Raw genomic sequence first — 21,604 nt, 5'->3', positions numbered from 1 at the left:
GCCTTTCCTTTACTGACTTATTTTGTTGTCAGGGCTGTCATTGTGCACAGGTAGTGACTGCCAGCTTCTACTTCAAAAGGTGAAATAACAATGAGCATAGGAAACTGGGATTTGGTGTTGGAATGGGTTATTCAGAGATTAAAAATCTGTGGCACAAGTTGTCCAGAAAGACAGGCAAGACCGGACAAATCTTCTGGAAGGCTGATTTGGACTGAACAAAAGAGATATTTCAGAAGAGGAAGTGATCCTGAGAAAATCTCCTTCTCTCTATTGCATTTTCTTCTAACATTTTTCTCAAGGATACTGAGAAATGTACACATGAATGATGCATGTCCACATCATATCATTAGATTTAAATTCACTTCATAGGAATTTTCATTTCTACAAGAACATGTCCAGACTCCTGCAAACTAAAAAACTTTTAAAACTCTGACTAACAATTTTGGAAAAGAACTTTTGAGGCATCAACAGGCTTGTGCTGACAAAAGGAAGCATTACAGTCCTCAGCATGCTTGCCTGAAGTTCTTTGTAGTGCATTGAATAAATGCTTGCAGCTGTGCCACAGGCACCCACTCTATTTGCTAAAACAGGCACTGGGGATGCTAACCCAAACTTGTGGGGACGAGGCTAATGGCAAGACCTTTTTAACACTGGAGTGCTGACAACACAGTAAATGTTTGGTACTAAAGGATTGGTTTTATAACAAAGGGAAAACCTGGACTTTCACTGTTGTTGAAGTCATGTGAAGGGGACTTCCTCACTGTGTGACTGCAGGGAGCTTTGTGTGTCCTACTAAATGACTGGACATAAAACTCCTGTCTGGGAGAATGACCTCCAACAAGCCCTGCTATATCCAGCAGGTTCCCATGAAACAATAATATTCTCAGCTCTTTGCTGCTGTGATGGGAAGTGCATAAACACTGGGGCTGAATGGGATACATTTTTTCTTGTGGGAGATATGTCTTATGTATGCAGTAGTGGCAGTAATTGTTGGGCAATTTTTACCCTAAACCATCACCATCAAAGCAGCCTCTGTAACTATTATTTCCCAAGAGATCTCTGGACCTGGAAAGGTTTCACAGTCGCTTATTTGCATGCCACTGGGGAGAGGACATTTACCATGCTGAATTTATTCCATCCCTCAGCCTTTGGGCAGCAAAATGTTCTTCTTTTTATTCAATATTTTAAGTATAGAGGGGCAACAGGTTGTTTGTTTGGATTTTTTTCTCACTGTCCACATGCTTCTAGAATCAGTAAAATTTTTTCAAAGCATCAGAAGTTTAGAAATGCAGGAAACTATTCACACCACTGTCTGGAGTGTGGGTTAAGCTTGAGTGAATATTCAAATGTTTCTCCAAAGCTTATCTGACCTAGCCAAAACCTCCTGAATTTACAAAATTGGGCTGGGCATTTTATGAGAACAGGATGTCTTACAAGATTTTCAGAATTTCCTCTGCTAACAGAAAATACCGTGAGATCAGCTTGGAAACCAGAATAATTTATTTTGATTCAAAGTGGACCATAATGTTTCCAGATCCTAAAAAGATTCATAGTGAATTGGCTTGTAGAAATCAATTGAGAGTGGAGGAGAATAACTTCTTTTATTTCGCCCTCCTTAATCCAGTTTGCTCTTCTCCAAAGGCATCCAAAATAACTCCACTCTTGGCAGATGTGGTTCCCATTTCAAACCCAGCCCACCCCTTGCTCCAACATTGCCTTGCTGTTGGAGCACCTTGTCTAGAAACAAATTATTAACTTTAAATTCTAAGCCAGCAATTAATTCTCTTAAAGGTCAGACAGATCAAATGACTTCCACATCAGTTCAAAGCTCCTCCATCAAAAAGGAGATGAAAGTGCTGGTGGTGTTCCTGATCCTCCTTCCAGTCTGGCATCCCAGGTTTCAAAGGCTACCCTTTAGTTTGGAGGCTGGATATCTGGAGGGGTTTTGCTGGGGTGTTGATGATCTCTCTGCTCATTGAGCACATCTGTCAGATCTTTAGCATTTGTGCTCTTTAGGGTGGCCTTTTTTTTTGCTCTGTCCACACTGAGCTGGGTTTATCTGGAGCAAAAACTGAAATGCCACCTCCCAGCAAAGCCCAGGTGAATCTGTGCTGGGAGACGTGGCTGTCATGGTTCTGCTGACGGGGAGGCACAGCAGCACCCATTACACCTGCATTTGGCACACACCACCCAGGCTCCTGGGAAATGTTTCAACACAAAAGGGTACTTGCAGCTCTTACAAACTTTCCCCAGAATAGTCTGTTTTCCTGTTGTTGCCTGTAAGAAGGACTGCAGACACTCTGGTGGCTACAAACACACAAATACAGATGCTAAGTGTAGTGGAGCTCAAGCTTGCTGTGGCCCACCGGATAGGGCCAGGAAATCTGTGTCTGCTCACACCTGCTCTACCTTTCTGTTTTCAGTTTGCTTTTATTATTTGTTTCTCTGGTGACTAGCTGACTTTGATGATTGAGTTGGACCTTTAATGCCTCAGAAGACTGTCAGGCCCTGATTATTTGTTTTGTGCACAGACTGTCCCATTCCCTGATCCAGGGGTATAACAAAGGTGACCAGAATGGGGCTGCTCTTCTCCTGCAGTGCCAGTTGAGAAAAAATTGGGTCTGTGTGCCTCTCCTGGGAGGCAGTAGTGGCAGTGTTGGAGCCTTTTTCACACTCCAAGGAAAGCCAAAGCCAACTTCAAAGAATATAGCACAATGGCTGTGGCTATGTCAGAGAATAGAGATATCTGGCCAAGTTTGGATTGCATCCACACATCTCAGCTAGAGAAGCCACAGCCCTGCCATGATGAGAAGAAGCAGTCACTGATCCTACATAATAAATGTGTAAAAGCCCCTTTAATATCCTGCTCTGAACTACAGCTTTTATTTTAAAAAATTTATTGGATGTCAGAACTTGGAAAAATTTAAGAATTTGAAAGGGAAAGTCCCATAGCTGCAAACAGATGAGAGAGTGAATTCACTGGTCACTGAAACGGGAAGAGTAGAGAGTAGCTGTACAGCAGCACTCTAGGTGATCTACAGTGCTTCTTCCAGTGATTTAATTTGTACAGCCTGGCTTCCTAACAGTGATTTGTTGAAACCCAAAGATGAAACAAGACCAAGCCCTTGGGAATGTATTTTGGATGAGATGTTGTTTGGCCTGGTGATTTCAGATGAACAAGTTACCATGGATTTAATTTTACTCAAAGATAAATAAGTCTTTCTTTCAGGACATCAGAGTTAGCTAGCTAGATACATATATAGGCAAATATCTGTATTTTTATCAATATATAAGCTTTTCTGACAAGAAACTACTTAAAACTAAAAGGGAAGCTCCCTTTAGCCAATAGACCAATCATTTCTCACAGTGAAAATCTGAGATCAATGAGGCTGACTTGATGGATTTATAAACTAGAGTAATGGCATCAGACTTAAGACAGAAGTTAAGTTACTTAACTGGAAATTGAATAAAAATTTAATGGCAAATATAGCTATTTACCAAAGCAGTGTATTTGTGAGGTGGATAATAAAGCAAATCAAAATTGTCTTTAAAAATATCCCTAACTGAATAACACATACTCAAAACAGTGGTTAACACAGGGAAATCTAAGTAGATCAAAGTAAATCATGTCTAAAAGACATTCTGGTCTTGGAAATTTGCAACAAATATGCAGCAGCTGTTCTTGGGTTTTAGTGGCCTAGTTAGCTCCTAGTGTTTAAAGCTGAAGTAGCATCTTTGAACCTGTGGCTTAGGTGTTACAAAGTCATGTAGGTGGAAAGGAAGGGTTTATTCATATTCCTTTCTTCAGCCACACCCTGGATATGGCCCAAGCTGTTGGAGAGGTACAATATTCCCTGTACATGGTGGTGTCACCACTCAGCAAATACTTGCTGACCACAACAGAGCCTTGGGTCAGATATGGCTGAGCACAGGAGAGATCTGCATTCTTTCCCTTCTGAAAGGTGAGATATGAGTTCTTTGAACAGCTGTATCTTGCAGTCATCCCCTTAAAACACTAAGAACTGCCTCCTCCAGTGCAGTCCAGGCAGGGAAAAGGCAAAGCTTAAGCAAGAAAAGGCCACTCAAAATACAGGTCTTTATAAGAAAGCATTTCCTAGTATCTTCCTTTCCCTCAATCCCAGAAGATGTCTTTCAGCAAAACACAAAACCCATCTATGACCTAAGACTGGACAGGGCACCCCAGCAGTAAGTGGAGTTTAGAGGGCACCGGGGAACTATTGTAGGGCTGCTCATAAGGAGATTTCTCCTTAAAAATAACTGTATTTCTCCTTATTCCTGACTATAGTGGAATTAAAATAAATCTAAAATTACCAGAAAAAACTACCAGAAAAATGCAGAGGGCAAGGGAACAAAAAATCTGAACCTCTGTCACCCTTGCTGCCAGTTGTCTGTCCTGCGTCCTCCTCTCCTGCACACAACATGGTTCATATTTCTGCTTCTCCTTGTCAGAAAACCTTGGCAACAAGCTCCTTGACCAGTTGAAGGATCCAGGTAAATTTTCAGGAAATGGCATCTCTTGTGTCCTCGGATAGTACACAAACATCACAGCTCTTGTGGTAATGTTTAACTGGGACTTTTCCAATGTGAGCTGATTATTAACACAGATTTCACACCCCTGAAAGAATGTTTGAAGCCTACAAAGAAAGACATTGTGTGCTTTGTTTAACAAATGACACTATTTCCCTTCTGCCTAGCAACCTGGCCAGAGGATTTGTAACAGGGAGCAAAGAGAGTGAGCAGAACAGAGCAACTCAAACTAGCAAATAAATCTCATCCCTTCATTGCACTTTAGGCAAGAACTTGTAATAAGATAAAAAAGCATGTCTCTCTTAAGCCAATAACTGCAAAATAACTCCAGAAACTCAAGTGCTTACCAATCCATCAGAACTGCAAGAAAATACAGCTTCCAACACCATTTCAAAATACATTTTTTGAAAAACTGATTGCTTTGCAGGTATTTCCATGCAGACTGTAAGACCACCACATTATCATGCTCTTAATTTCCACAAGTGAGAACTGATAAAATAATGTAACAATGTCACTTTAAACATTAACATATCCATAATTCTCTGACATTTCTCACATGTCTTTCTCTTATCATCTCTGACATGCTGAAACTAAAAGTATATATGTCTTTTAAAACTTCTTTATTTTATGCCTAGAAGTGATCAGCCTTGTTCATAGCCAGGTTGTATGAGTCAGGCTGTGCCATTCACACAGAGGGTGCAATGGATGAAGGATAGTCTGGACAAGGACTGAAACTGCCAGCTTGACCAGTCGCTGATGTGCAGGTGTTGTAGCTTCAGGAGAGCTGGGGAGGAGAAGAGAGGACACTGCCGCAATATAACTAGATATTTTTGTCAATCTAGAATGAAATGACAACTTGGTAAAGACTGGGGAGACCACAAGGCATGTCAGGAAACAGCAAGAGCTGGATGCTCTGCAGGGGACAAGCCAGAGCCAAGGATGACAGCAAGGCCATGAGGGAGTGACACAAAAGCACCATTCCTCAAGTGTATGGATGCTCAGACAGAGTGAGCCACAGCCCTTTTTCACTAGGGCTTGTAGAGATAAGACAAGAGGGAATGGCTTTAAATTGAAATAGAGTAGGCTTAGATTAGAAGTTTGGGAGAAGTTATTTACTCTGAGCATTCTGAGGCACTGGAACAGGTTTCCCAAAGAAGCTGTGGATGCCCCATCCCTGGCAGTGTTCAAGGCCAGATTGGATGGATCTCTGAGTAACCTGGTCTAGTGGAAGGTGTCACTGCCCATGGCATAGGAGTTGGAGCAAGATGACCTTTTAGATCCCTTTCCAACCCAAATCATTCTATGACTTTATGATTCTCAGACAGATCCACAGTGATGAAGGAGAGCACAGGCCAAGCTGCGAAGGCAAGTCAGTGGTTTAGGGTGACGGTGAGCAAGGTGCAAGGCTGGGCACTGGCATTTCCACAACACAGCCTGTGCTTTACTGGAGTTGACAGGCAAAGCAGAGGAGACCTCAGCCAGGATTCCCACTGCTCTTTCACAATTACTCTTTTCTCAGTATCCCAGGAAAATGCCTGTTTGTATGAAGTAAGTGCTAGCCAAGGAGCCTGGGCAGCACAAACCCCTGGGTGTGCACAGGGCATGGGCAGCAAGTGTGACTTGACACCTTGTCAGCTTCTTCCTGGGATGGAAGGAACTGAGAGGTGTTGACTGTGTTCACATACATCTCTTTGGCTCATTAAAGACCCCCTCCTGTTAATAGGGGTTGAAATACTCACATGGAGGTGGTACTTGGTGTCCCCACCAGCAGATGCTTTGACAATTGTGAAATATAGCTCAGCTTAAGGGGAGGTCAGCTAGTACTTAGGAGAGAAATCCATTGAGGATGCACAGAAAACCCAAGCAGCTGAAGAAATTCCCAAGCTGAAGGTAGAGGTTTGGGAGGATGATCCAGGGAAGCATCCCGTTTGCTTTTCCTGGCTTTGCTTCTACTGTTTATCACAGCCACTGCTGAAGACAGGATACTTAGCTGGAGGAGATCTTGGTCTGACCCAGGACAGCTGCTTTGATGAACACACAAGTGACACTAAAGGATCAACTTCATCCCTTTTAGAATAGGAGTGATTCAGACTCCCTGCATAGAAGAACCTCGGTGAAAGGCTTGGCCAAAACTCATCTTCCTTCATTCATCACCTATTGGAGTTACCAATATAGAGAACGGGATGTGCCCTGGATTGTCTGGCCCCTACTGCTGGACCAAATGGCAGCAATTGTGGTGTTTCACCCCAGACACACTTTTGGCTAGCTGAATGTTGCAACTGGGTACATGGACACAAGTCCAGGCAAGCCAGAGGTCAGGTGGTGGTGGAATGGAGCTTCCCTCACAGAGGGTCCACTCCCTCAGGTTTCCCTCTGCTAGAGAAGCTTTTAAGGCTATGGTGAAGGAAAGGAATCAGTTCTGATGGAGGGTTCAATCCAGAGTTTTTATTTTGGCCCGCAGGCCTGTGAATCCAGTCACTGCTCCACTAGAATTCCTGGACCGCGTGGTTCCCCTCTCTTTTACCTGGGGGAGAGGCTGGGGGAAAGGATAGGGAGCCACCAACCAGGTATGGGAGAGGAGGTCTCAGGGAACAAAGGACACCTGGATGGCCCAATGCCCCCCCCCCCCCCCCCCCCGGGGGTGGAGGGCATCTTTTGAACCTGCCCAATCACTCAACCTGCCCAATCACTCAACCTGCCCAAGCACATCTGGAATGCCAGGGAATGCCAGGAGTGACAGGCAGTGCTGACAGGGGTCAGGGTGGGGAAAGGAGGAATGATTGACACACCTGGGAGGACAACTTCACAGGGGTGGAACCAGTGTTTGGGGGTAAACCATTAAATCACACTGCAACAGTTACCCAAAGACCATTCCTCAGAATCCTGTGGCTAAGTAGGAACAGCTTTGGTCTTAATGTTGTTTCCAATCCTACTGCAAAAAGAAGACAATAAAAAATAATTTGTGAAGTCCTTTTCCCTTCAAGAATTACAGATGAAAGTTGAAATATCTTATTTTCTCAAATAATTGCAAAACTGGACAAGTAATTTGACTCCTGCTGTAAATGATACAGTATTGTAAAAATTTCTCTGAGGATACATGTAATGGTATTCTTAATAAAAACAATCCTTAGATATGTAAAGAACTTATCCTTTATACTGATGAATGTTCTGGTTTGTTGCATAAGTCATCAGGTCATGAGAATTTTTTTGCAGATACATTTTTCTATGCTGTTACATTATCTCCTGTATATAACAGGGAAGCTCTAAACAGGCATTGCCCTGTGAATGATCTCCAAGTCCCTTTTGCTGTCTTTTATTGCTCTGCCTGAAAAGGCAGGTATCTGTGCCCAAATAAACAAACTTCAGGGACAAGCTGAACAAAACTTGAAAAAATTCAAAATCTGACTACAAGTGGCCCAGTACAGCATGCCCCAGTTGGAGTTTTCTGCACCCAGTTGGCCAAAAGACATCAGAAGGTGTCTGCAAAACAGCTGGAAAAAAGCAATAGCACAAGCTGGCTCCCACAGCCACACTCAGGCAAGTGACAAAAGTTAGGGGAAATATAAGTATTAAGTGACTGTTCAAAGCTTAGCCCAACTTCCATTTAATTGTAAGTGAAAGTACTTATTGCAGGACAGCACAAGATGGCCTTGAATTTTATTTTCCCCTAGGATGGCTCCGTCGGTTTTTGAGCACTACAACAAAACATGAACTCAAAAATATTCACTGTGTTTGGGTTCTGTTTCAAAAACAGGGATTTAGAACTTAGATTAAGATCTCTAAGCAAGTAGTGTAACCCCAGGTATTGGATAATTAAGAAATACATTTAGTTTTGTTTCATTGGTAATTCATCTATATACAGGAATGCGCACATATATGTAAAGTAGCAGTGAACTTCATTTTTGTTGCCCACATCACATGGATTCTGTGATTATTTTAACAGCAGCATTTGTTTTTCCTTATTCCCATTGTTTAATTGGAACAAAAACAACCTGCAGCCCCACTCGCAAACAGCATAAATCTCCCAGTTCAGTAATCCGTTCAGTCGAATTGTGTTCGAGCTCTGGGGTAGTATGAGAACTCAGGCAGACCAGGAAGTGTTTATGGAGATAAGAGATTTGCAGAGAGAGGAGGGGTGGGGGGTGAAGAGAGTGATTCCTGTGGGATTTCTGTTGCTCTGGGGCTCAGGGACTGCAAAGAGGGCCGCAGACCACACAGCCCCTTGGACAGGCTTTGTTCTGCTTTGAGGTACCATGGAGATGCACTGAGCACCAGACTGGAAAGATTTGGTCCCATGTGCATGTCCAAATTCAGGCCTGAGGGGCTCCTGGCAGAATCCTTCACCTGCAGGACTGAAGCAACATCACATCAGGAATGAAAAACAGACACTTGAGGAGACGTGAGCACCTTCCACGTTGCCTGGAAAGCTTGTAATGGGAGAGTGAAAGAAACAGAGTGCATTGCGTGGCTTACAAAGAAAGGCCAAAGTAAACAAAAAGCAATAACTTATCCCTCAGAAGTCATCGATTTCCCCTATTCTCACACTAGAGTGCTGCAGCGTCAGGAATCTGTGTCCGCAGCCAGCACCAGGAAATCCTGACTCCCGCGGTCTAAAGCTCAACGGGATCATTAACTCCAGCAGATCAGCACACAGCTGGGAATGAGATATGCAGGAGCCTCATGTGGGCAGAAAGGGCCCTAAAAAATGACAGTGAATGGAAAAGGGCATCAGGCTGCATCCTTTGCTGCTTTCACACTGAGAGGGAGTCAGCCATGACTTCAGAGGACAGTGAGAAATGTGAAACAAGATGTCAAGGCACTGAGAGTTTGAGTTCTGGAACATGGATTTTATACAGTTATACACAGCAGGGAAAACAGGGCTCTTTCTAAATTGCAAAAACAATCAAGGACAACTTAAAATTAAATGCTTATTAACTAATTAAAGGTGTATACAACCAGTTTCCAAATTAATTTGCTCTGGAGAACTTGGAAACTCTTGGAAGTTGTTCAATCCAGTGTCAGAAGAGTACAGGAATACAGTGACAGGGTCTGCCTTCCTATTTGCACATGGTGAGCAAGTAATTTAATTTAATGCAAGTAATACAGGAAGTTTCCTGAGACCAGCCAGGGGACACATTGTGATCCTGGAAAGGAAGGTGTTGAAGAAGCACAAAAATTGCATAAATTACTGATTTCATGCTCCCTGTAAAAGTTGTTGAGAACTAGGTAAACAAACACATTTTCCCAGTAGCATTAATGTAGTGGGAAATTAAAGGATTAATTTGATTTAACTTGTGACAGAAGGCTTATAAACTGTGCTAAGGGCTTATGCCTTGCAGATGGGGTGTTTTTAAAAGTATATCCCTTCTAGCTGTGTTGCCTTAGCTGTTCAAAGCTGAAAATTTCTAAAGACATTTCAGGGAATCTGGTTTAAATGCCTGCCTGGAGACGTGCAGCTGTCACACAAGTAAGTCTGCCTGAAGCCTTTCAACAGTGAAGGCAGAAATCAATGTTCCTTAAATTATGTCGATTAACAGAGAGGATGTGGAGATGAAGTAGGAGTACCAATGGGCAGTACAGAACCACTAGGATGTCCTGGCTTCTTGATTTGTGTAACTAAACAGGATAGATGTAAAAGCAAGGTTTCCAGGTTTGCTGTTTGGACTTGGCAAATCTGCTCAGATACAAAATATGTGAAAGCCTGTACAATATTTTGGAACAAGCAGCTATCAAACATAGTCCAGAAGAGATAACTGAGGGACAATGACGCTGGAAGCAAAAATTCACAACAGGAAATACATATTTAAAGTGCAGGTGCTGTATCTGATTGACCAGGGACATAAGATTGAGTTATTACAGATGAAGTCCTTAACTCAATGTACAGCTGCAGACAAGAGCTGCTTTTGAGGTGATAGCAAATACACAGGACTTTCAAATTTAAAGGGACAGTTTTTAATTTAAGATACCCTTTAGCGGTTTAGAATCCCATCTTACTGCTTTTCCAGTGCTTTCTCACAATTGTTGGCTCTTTCATACATACAGCCAAAATGGAATTGCTGGGTATCACCTTCACAAGGTTCATTGCCATCATCGCCTGGCTTCCTTTGGATCCCCTGTGGCTTTGACAAAACAGCTTACAGAGCCATTTAGACACAGGCAGGTATGATTTTACATTATGAGATAGAAAGGATGATACAAAGCTTTTACTTGGACAGTTTATAGCAGACCTTCATCTCTTTTATAGCAGCTGCCTGTACACAGGCAAATGCACATGGATCTTCTAATCACACATCTGTGTTCTGCACATGGCCCAGCAGCAAGGCAGAGTGCTGGTGGTTTTACTCTGCCACCAAATTGTCCCAGACTTTGCCTTGCTTTGTCAAGGAGCCAGATGTACTGGGGACTAGCAGATATGATGTCCCCTGTTGTTCCCCTCTATTAGTTGTGTGCAACAGGGCACCCAAACCCTGCCCTTATCTTTACCCATTTCTTCTATTCCAATTCAATTCAAGTTGGTAGCTTATCTCCAAAGCCCCTCAGGTAAGTCCTGACAAAACCAGGAGTCAGTTCCTCAGTGGAATTTCAGATACCTCTACTGATCTGGTCCCCTCAGGTTGCTGTCTGGGATGTCTCCACCTCAGCACAGGGGGAGTTACAAGAAACACATGCCTAAGATTCTATCGCCTGCTGTGGCCTGCTGTGGCACAGCTGCTGACTTCCCACTGCTCGTCCTGGATACTTTTCCTGTGTCCACTTTAGAGCTATTGGGATTCTTCTGGGGATTTTTGTTCTGTTCACAGAGCAGTCAGCCTAGCTGTGCTTCCTTGCCATACCTGCAGAACAGGAAATGACACAGTATCTCATAGAAGAAAGGGCAGAGCCACTGTTCTATGCAGTGCATAGAGAGGATGAAGAGGACCAACCCCACAGCTCTTCCTCGCTGCTCTGAGTAAAACCAGAGCCTGGTGGCGGAGCCCAGAAGAACAACCTGTGTCATTTTTGTGTGGAAGAGCCTTCAGCCTGACTATCCCATTAGCAATTGGCCTGCTCCTACCCCATCACCCAGCAAACTGCTGTGTTCATAGGCATGCTCCCCTGTTTATTTAGGTGTGACAGGTTTCCTTTCCGTTGTTATTTGGCTCAAACCTACCTCAATATGTTCATTCCAAACACTGCCTGTGTGCTGTTTTGTTGATATCTCCTAGGCATGCAGGACACCAAGGAGATTAATAACATTCATCCAAATGTTTTTACAGAGGTCGGTGTAAGAAAGAAATACTGGTTGTGACCTTGCAGACTTAAGATACAGATAAGAGGCATTTGAAATGTGAAGGGACTTAAGTCTTGTTGCAGCAGGGGGAAAATGTTACCAACCACAGGATTTCAAGCTGGGTTTTTGTTTTTTCTGGAGGCTCAGAGCTACTCCCTCTAATGCAGGACCTCAGGGCAGAGCTGCTCTGTGCAGTTGGAGCCTACAAAGGAGGGTGGTTGAGCACTGCAGAAAAAGTCTCATGCAATGAGTCTCTTCAGAGTATCACCTCACCATCATCTTCAGCACACAGACTGTCCAGTTCTGTTCATCTCTAATCTATGCTTTTCACTTGCAATAACCTAAGGAGTGATACTGGGACACTGACACACACAGTAATACTTTGCGATCTCAGTTCCAAAGCTTGCAGGAGGTATAGCAGGAACAACCACAGCAGATTTTAACTCTCTGGAGCCAGAAAGGACATCATTTACCTGCTCCCTAAGAAGAACCTGTGCTGGCACTCACAATAATGTAAATGAAAAAAAAAAAAATTAAAAGTAACCAAACTTAGAAGAACAGAATTAAAAAGGAGGAAGATGTACAGACAAGGCTTTAGGTAGGTTTCCAGCACCATCAGAACCTCCTAGGAGCATCTGTGTCTCAGGACCAAACTTTTAAATGTGCAGTTACCTGTACAGATGATTGGATTCCTGACACAAAAACACATAGTGGGGCCCCATCCTCAAATACCACCCCTTCCATTGGCTCTATTCCCAAATGCCAAGGAGGGTCCAGCCTTCCTGACCCTGAACATACATGGCACAATGCTCATGGAGCTGAAAGGCCTCTGACTGACCCTATGAAGGCTCCTGAGGGTAAGGTCTGAGTTTTGCACTGCTGTGTATCTGGCTCAAGGAGTGAACTGCTGCTGGGGACATAGGAAGACTTGCTTCCCTGCCTTCTGCATCCCTGGAAACATCACATCTGTCTACCTGATGGCAGAGCCACCACTCCTGCAGAGTCACTTGTAGTTTCAGAGCCTTGGAATTGCCACAATGTGTGCCACCGAGGCCATTTCCAAGATGTGACTCAGTTACAGACAAGCTTCTTTTTCCTGGTCTACTTCCTGTTTTCCCACTTCTCTCAAAGCCAAATTTGCCTCCTGCATTAGAAGAAATGCAGAGAGTTTTCTTCCTGCTGCCAAAGTGGAATTCATTGTCTTTCACCATGCCATTCTGACCCTTGACACTTTCTTGTGCATCCTATTCTCCCTCAGATACATCCATGTAAAACCAGGCTCAGCATTCAGTAAATGTCTAGGTAAGAAATACCTGACTTCCAGCATGTTACCCTGTGGGACAGTACCTGGGGTCCCTGCATCTGAATGATGTTTGTCCCCTTGGCCCTTGAGGCTTTGCTGGTTCTGCCATCTATGCCTGGATGCAGTTTCTCAGCAGCTTCCGCCCAAGGTTCTTGTTCTTGGTTGCTTGGTTTGAGCACTTCATCTTTCAGCTGAGGAGGTATAACCTTGTCCTTTCCACCCTCCAAGACTTGACTACTCATGTCCCTAACAACCTGATCTAATTAGACTGGCTTAAAATGGAGGTTGGATTCAGTGGCCTTTGAAGGTGCTTTTAAATTTAAATCACTCCTCAAATGCAGTGCCTGCAACAGGAACTCAAGAAGGCTAGCAGTAAATTGAAGTGGATGATCAAGGATGAGGTTAAACATGCAGCAGAGGAGTATGAGACACCCCTGAGGCCATGAAAGCAAGGCTGAGAGGGCTGGCAGCTAGGCAATGAAACCACTCCAGAAAGGTTCAGCAAGCCATTTGGTGCCAAGAAGGTTGAAGACAATCAGTGATGTGGAGCCCTACAGTACCAGGCAGGAAGCTGATAAAGCAATCTGAGCATTTGAAGAAATCACCTAAGCAGAACTGCAGTATTTGGGAAAAGAAAAATAAAACTTTAGTAAGGGCACTTTACATCATCAGGATAATTAAAAATTTAACACTGCATTTGCAAAGATCAGGGACTCCTTCTCTGCTTTTCTTGGATGAAAACAAAACAGCAGTTCCATGAAGAAGAAAAATGTTAAAATGTATTAAACACAGCAGAGTCTGTGCATACACAGCACCCCATCAATACAGAAAAAAATTAGAGAGGCATGGGTAAGGACTTAAATATGGTTGACTTAATTATTTTATATTTTGACCAGCACAAATTAAAAGTCTTTGTCTCCTCTCCTTACTAAATGCAAGCCCAGATCTACCATTATCAAGTCTAGAAAAGAAGGAAATATTAAGATAAGGTAAGGTTCATGCTGGTTTTGGATGAAGACGGGGTGTGAAACCCATGAGTTACTTCATTAAGAAAATAAAGATTTACAAAAGAATTTACCAACACACAGACAACAAGTGGAAGAGTGCAGAGTTACTCTTCCAGGGCCAGTTGGGCATGGGACATGGGGAGATTTTTTATGAAGGCTTTTTGCTTTCTTTCTAACAAGATATGATTCTACGGGTAGAAATCATGTTTATGATCCTTTTCATAAGCCTTTAAAGCCACTTGTTAGTGTTGGACACTAAGTGAGATCTTGGCAAAGAAGTAACAAAGGAAGAAGCCTAACAATCATTCAAACATTCCACAGGAACAGAGTAAAACACATATACCTTGTGACAATTATTCTCCAGAAAAAGGTGACTTTGAGGGATACCAGTGAGGTCCAGTGATCTGCCCTCTCAGTGAGAGTAGGGAAAGACACAGCAGCAAAGACCCAAGGACTATTGATGCATTAGAAACCACAGAAAAACCTACGAACAGTCCCAAAGGAATTAGAGCTTCTTCCCACAAAAAGGCTGTGGAATCAATATCCCAATTGAAGGCATTTACACCAGTGCATGCAGCATGTGCAAAAACAGGGAAAGCTGGAAGCTCAGGAGTGGTGGATGTCTTGCAAGGAGGAAATCCTAAAGTCTCCAGGAAAGTCTCCGTGTGCTGAAAAATGAGCCAGCAGAGGAGATGGTCCCAGCTGAACAGAGACCTTTGGCTGACAATCAGGGGGAAAAGGAGAGTTCATATCTAGAAGAAGGGGCAGGTTACTCAGGACTAAAAAGATATTGTGAAATTATGAGGGAGAACATTAGAAGGGCCAGAACGCAACTACAATTTAATCTGGTTACTGCTGTAAAAGGCAATACAACGGCAGCAAAAGGAGGGCTAAGGAGAATTCATATCCATTACTGGACATGGTGGAAACACAGTGACAAAGGATAAAAAGGCTGAGGTGCTTTATGACTTCTTTGCTTCAGTCTGTAACAGTAACCCCAGTTGTTCTCGGGGTACACAGCCCTGTGAGCTGCAAGATGGGGATGGAGAGCAGAGTGAAACCCCCATAATCCAAAAGGAAATGGTCAGTGACCTGCTGCAGCACTTGGATGCCCACAAGTCTGTGGGCCAGAAGGGATCCACCCAAGGGCACAGAGGGAGCTGGTGGAAGTGTTCACCAGACCTATTCCCATCACTTACCAGCAGCCCTGGCTCACCAGGGAAATTCCAGCTGAGTGGAGGCTGGCAAAAACAATTACCATCTACCAGCAGGGCCAAAAGAAAGATCCAGGGAACTACAGGCCTGGCAGCCTGACCTCAGTGCTGTGGAAGCTCATGGAGCAGATCATCCTGAGTGCCACCATGGACACACACAGAAACCAGAGGATCAGGCCCAGCCAGCATGGGTTTGTGAAAGGCAGGTCCTGCTTGACACACCTGACCTCCTGTGACAAGGTGACCCATGTAATGGGTGAGGGAAAGGCTGGGAATGTGTCTACTTGGACTTCAGCAAAGCCTTTGACACCACCTCCCACAGCATCTCCTGGAAAACACTGGCTTTTCATGGTGCAGGTGTTTTTTCACTGGGTAAAAACGTGGGCAGTGGCCCAGAAAGTGGTGTGGATTAAATTAAATGCAGTTGGCAGCCAGTCACTGGTGGTGTCCCCCAGTGGTAAGTATTGGGGTCAGACTTGTGTGGTATCTTTACTTATGATCCAGATGAGAGGATTGAGAGCACCTTTAGCCAGTTTGCAGGTAACCCAGAGTTGTGTGTGAGTGCTGATCTGCTGGAGGGCAGGAAGGCTCTGCAGAAGGATCTGCACTGTCTGGACCCACAGACCAGGGCCAATTGTGTGAGGTTCAACAAGGCCAAGTGCTGGGTCCTGCCCTTGGGTCACAGCAACCCCCTGCAGCTCCAGACTGGGACAGCGTGGCTGGAAAGCTGCTGAATGGGAAAGGACCTGGGGGTGCTGGTCAGCAGTGGCTGAACATGAACTGGAATGTGCCCAGGTGGCCAAGAAGGCCAAGGACATCCTGAATGTACCAGCAGTGGTGTGGCCAGCAGGACCAGGGCAGTGACTGCCCCTCTGTGCTGGGAGCTGGTGAGGCCACACCTCAAATCCTGGGGTCAGTTTTGGGCCACTTATTACAGGAAGGACTTTGAGATGCTGGAGTGAGTCCAGAGAAGGGCAGTGGAGCTGGGGAAGGTCTGGAGCACAAGTCCTGTGAGGAGTGGCTGAGGAAGCTGGGGGTGTTTATCCTGGAGAAAAGAAGGATTAGGAGGAACCTTGTTACTCTCTACAGTTACCTGAAAGAAGGATGTAGACAGGTGGGGGTCAGTCTCTTCTCCCAGGTAAACAAGAAAACATAACAAAAGGAAATTGCCTCAATTTCTGTTAGGGGTTGTTTAGATCAGATATTAGGAAAAAGTTATTCTCTGATATGCTATCTCAAGCACTAGAACAGGCTGCCCTGGGAAGTGGTGGGATCACTGTCCATGGAGGAATTTAAAGGTTGTGTAGAAGTGACACTTAGGGACATGGCTAAGTGGTGGAGTTGGCAGTGCTGGGCTAATGGTTGCATTTCATGATATAAAGTTCTTTTCCAACCTAAATGATTCTGTGACTCTATGATTCTAAGCAATAATCCGAAGCAGCAACTATCTGCAGTGACAGCTTTATTAATTAATCTGAACTTGGATGGAGAGAGGAACATCAGACCTTTAACTTCAATCAAAGTCTTGTTGAAATGAGCAGGCACAGAGCCAGGACTGCGCATTCATACCACTACATTCAGCTTCTATTGAAGCTAAAGCAAGATCTGCCATTAGCTGAAGTTGGGGTTTTTTGCACACAGCTGATGTCTGGTGAGATTTGGGAATGGTACTTGAAACCTGATGACTCTGATTCTGGTTGATTTATTATATCATTAATGTATGTTTTTCATACATGCTTTTGAGATCTAGTTGTGATAGCTGACAAATCTGTTTTGCTTCCCCATTCCACATCCAGCTTTTAGACACCTAATTTTATTCTAGTATAATCACACTATTATACTATTCTAGTATAATTACACTACTTATTAACAGAGACAGTCTCATGCTTGAAATTCATTCCGGACCTTGACCTTCCCAGAAACGACATGTGATGGACTGGTTTCTTCAGTTATTTTCTTACATCAAGCTGCATAAACTGGGCATGGGGCTTGGAAATCAGGTACCGCTTCATTGCTGGATACATGACAGCAAGGCCAGTCTTGTGGCTATCCAGCTGGCATGTGTTCCCAAAAGTCTCTCCTATTCTAGCAGTTTTCCAGACTGTGGGGTTCTGGGCTGTACCATGGCAGCTTTTGTGCCTTGCTTGCTGACATCTCACCAGCCTTGCCAGAAGTTGTTTCAGGGAACATAAAGAAATATCTGTCCACCCCAAAAGCCTGGCATGAAGCATCCCAGCCCTTCCAAAGCCTCGCGTGCTGCACACAGGGAACCACAATGCATCCTCCAGCACCTTGTGACCCACTGTACTTTCCATTGCTTTCACAGGATTATAAGGAACTGAAGCTTCATTAAAAGCTCATAACTGAGCTTCATATTTCTTTGGTGTTTTTCTCAAGGGCTCACACATTTCAATGCATTTTGGTCACAGACTGTGAGGGACTGGGGTGAGAAAGAGGGCGGAGTGAGGTACTTTCCTCCTTTCCCAAAACTGCAGCCACATCAAAACATACCATATTTTTTATGGCAGGAATTGCATTTGTTACAACCCAGAAAAAATCCCCTTGCATGCTGCTGTTTCCCCTCATGGTAACACTGTTGAAAGCCTCTTCTCCACACTGTGGCTCTGTGTTTCACATTCCTCCTCTCTGAACAACACCATGGGTCTTATCCCAAATCACACCCCTTGGTCTTCACCTCAGGTCTGTGGATTGCTCCAGAAGGTCAGATGCACTGTGGAGATGAGGACAACTTGGCTGACTGTCCTGCTCCAGACTGCAGTGTCCATTCACAGATCCAAATGACGGGGATGTCCCTGCACAGCCCTCATCTGCTAATTTGCTTTACCTAAGTTATTTTCTCCCACTCCCAAGTAAACAACCCATCCTGCTTCAGTCACCTGTGGTCCTGACTTTGCTTCTTTTATACCCTTGTTTTTCACTTTGTCTTTGGTTAGCAACTCCACTCTGCATCATTCAAGTAAATTACTCCTTTCACATCTTTTGTCTGTAAGTTTCACCCACTTTTTTACACTAGTTTAACCCCAGGTTGGGTTGGTTATGTGCTTTTCCTAATGCCCAGCAGATTCTCTCACTGCTACTTTTTTAGTTGCCCTCCAGTGGGTCCTCCATCCCCAGAGATTCAGGCAGATGCATAGAATTAATATCAGTGCTGGCAATAGTTCTGACCTCAGCAGCAGGCTGGACTGGATCTTTGGGTTACATAGGAGTCTCCCGCATGGCACAGCACCTGCAAGGGTGCTTTCTGTCACTCTGTGTTTGGGACATCTGAACTATTTCATCATATATTCTTTGAATTACAACTTTTTGCAGAGTCTTTGTTTTATTAGGCCTACTTGTTCATGCTCAGAACAAGACCTTCACAGGAACTAAAATAGTGTAGGATTTCAATGAAAAAGGATGTTCTACTAAAACTCAGACACACTGACAACCTGTCTGCCAGGGAACAGATTTAACAACACTCCTCCATCACTTGATCACACGATGCAAAACAGGCTGTGTCCTTTCCTGCCATCACATAGTTATTTTGTTGCTGGTTCCAGGCTGGAGAGCCAGTGGAATGCATTCTTGCAAAGCCTAATCTTAAAACCATTGAGATTTGTACAAAGTATTGGATCAGTCTGCTGCATCGTAATTCCAGAAATGGGCAGATGGCAGAGAGAAGAGTGTATTCTAAGAGAACATATTGGAATGTCATAAGAAGCAATAATGAGTAAAATTTGTTTTCATAGTGAAACATTTAATATGCATGACATACACTGCACAATTACTCACATTCTTAAAATGAAATGGATAAATGTTTCCAGCAGGCATCATCTTCCAACAATTCTTTCAAGTTGATGCCAAAGGAAAAAAAGTAAAAAAGCAGCTAGTAAAATTTCTGTACAGAACATACCAATATTGTCTCCAAAGCTATCAGACATGTTTTCATTAAGATTAAAGTCAGGTTAAGAGAGAGATCCAAAATATATTTTTTCTAAGGGTGGGGATAAGTAAGTGAGTTACGTAGGACCACTGTTTCCATTAGAAAAGGACTGTGGATGAGTTGGAGTTTCAAACCATATTTGTCTGTATTTACAATGATTAATTTATCTTAAGCTAGGTTCAGATCTGATCAAATGTCCCACTAGATTTGACTCCCAAGTGGGTGAATATTTGCAGAGGAGTGCAAAACTCTGAATGTTAGTGCAGCTGGCAGCACCAAAATCTGTCTGCATTTAAAAAAGATGTTTCCATCCCAGGTTTGCAGAAACAAAACCAAAAAAAGCTGATTATCTACTTTCTGAAAGCCTTTTTACTACTAGCCACATCCTCCTTGCATACAGCACTTGAAGCAATCCCAAACACTGTCTTGTCAATGTCTACCCATCTTTCAAGTCTGTCTCTTCTTTATGTCTCTTCACCTGCTATCTGTGCAACTCTTTCCAAGTAGTTTTAGAAAATAAACTCAAATCTTTTTGCTTTAAGAGGTTGGTGCTATCTCTACACTGAAAAAATCTGTTGTTATTGTCCCACCTTTGCATCTATCTGTTTCTTTGTCTAACCAAAATATTATCATTTCTTGTCTATAAAATGCCCATCACATGCCAGATGCTGACACAAATAAATAATAATGTTCAGTTTGCAGGCAGGGATCATATCTAGGTTTTATAACAGAAAAAAATACTTTAGCTATTGACCACTATTATTGATCTGTTTCTGAGCAGTGATTTCAGATAGTACCTTGGCAACACTGCAAATACCTCAACCAGGAACATTCAAAATGTGGGCCTGTGATTGCTGAAGTGGTGAGTGCAAGGCAACAATCAGCAGCCAAGATTGAAACAGGTCATCTAACAAACCAGGATACACACACAGCTATGCAAAAACTGGGCAGGGAGATCCAGCCTCAGGACTAGGCAGATCTTGGGAACTGGAAGGATTGCTGCAATTTCAACTCTCAGGTTCATGCATACAAAATGTTCACAGATTCTTTTCTGAGACTTCTCCTTGAAGCTGGTGGTGTTCTTGCTTGTTTCAGCAGTTGTTTTTCCTCTCTCATCTGCTATATTATTTTGTGTATTTTTCCAAGACACTTTCTTCTCCTTTTCTCTTTCATGTTCTTACATGTTCTAAACTCTTACATGTTAATTTGCTCAGTCTTCTCATTATTTGAAACATCACTCACAGTTGCTACCTATTGTTTGCAGCAGTAACGTATTGCTTGCCTACACTTGTAGTTGGACACAAGTAAATACCATTGAATTTACCATCTTTGCTCCATCCACTGACCTTTTCCATCTCAAAGGTATGGACACTGACATGGCTGCAGATTCAATTGCTTTGTCCTACTTTTCTTCCCTTGAGGAAGCTCCTGTTGTGGGTACCAGCTGGTTGACAGCTTGCCATGTGGATTGGGTGTGAGTGATCTGGACAGTGAGGTGTCTGGTTCTGTCACACACAAATGGATGCTGAAACCACCCACATATGCCATGCACAGGGTCTCATACCCTACGTCAAATCCTATTTAGGATAAATTAGTAAGTTAATGCATTGCTGAGATCAGCAGTGAGAAGGTAGATACTGCTTGTGGTATTAAATCATCACGAAAATCATTATCTCATGCTATAAACTGTTGGGACAGACAATCCACCAGCCTTATTAGACAATTCTCAATGTGACTAATGATGTGCCAAAAGTATCAGACTGAATGAGTGGTCTATAATTTTCTTTCAGCTTTTCTCTCTCTAAAAATGACCTATAACATTTCTGCAGTATTTTCTGCTGATTACTCATTGGGTTACTCATTATGCACTAAATTTCCAGGTGAGTAACTGTTTGTGAAATGCTGGTTTTATGGCATGTTATCCAGCCATGTAGCTATGAGGAGTTAGAGCTGTAACACCTCCCAACCTACACTGTTCATGAAGAACACAAAATACTGTGCTGCAGCATTTCATCCCTAATTGCTCCTAGAAAGAGCTGCAAAATGTTTAAAATCAAGTGGCAATTGACAGTCTCTGCAGAAATGAAGATCGCTACTTCATCCAAGACTCTTGTGAGGCAACTTCACACAAGACATAGAAAAAAAGCTAAGTTTGTTTTCAGTCACTTGGGGTCAATTTGTTTCAGACCTCTTAGTCTTCTTCTGGATTCTTAACTATCTTAACTATTTTTCCTGCATATTTTGTCCTTTACACAGTCCAAAATTCTTCAGACAGTGACTGTTTCTTTTTTCATGTAAGGAATGTACCTACTGTGTCCT

At 43.3% G+C, this 21,604-nt stretch overlaps 1 protein-coding gene across 1 annotated transcript in view; it reads right to left on the bottom strand.

Annotated features, from left to right (window-relative positions):
* The window catches only part of LOC146763808 (uncharacterized), a 90,812-nt gene that overhangs the window by 58,984 nt on the left and 10,224 nt on the right, over positions 1-21,604 (bottom strand). The window lies entirely within an intron of this gene.

This window comes from Lonchura striata, chromosome Z (genome assembly GCF_050655825.1).
Source record: "Lonchura striata isolate lonStrDom1 chromosome Z, ASM5065582v1, whole genome shotgun sequence".
Lineage (NCBI taxonomy): Eukaryota > Metazoa > Chordata > Aves > Passeriformes > Estrildidae > Lonchura > Lonchura striata.
Note: the sequence above shows the minus strand (reverse complement) of the source record. Positions and strands in the feature narration are given on the sequence as shown.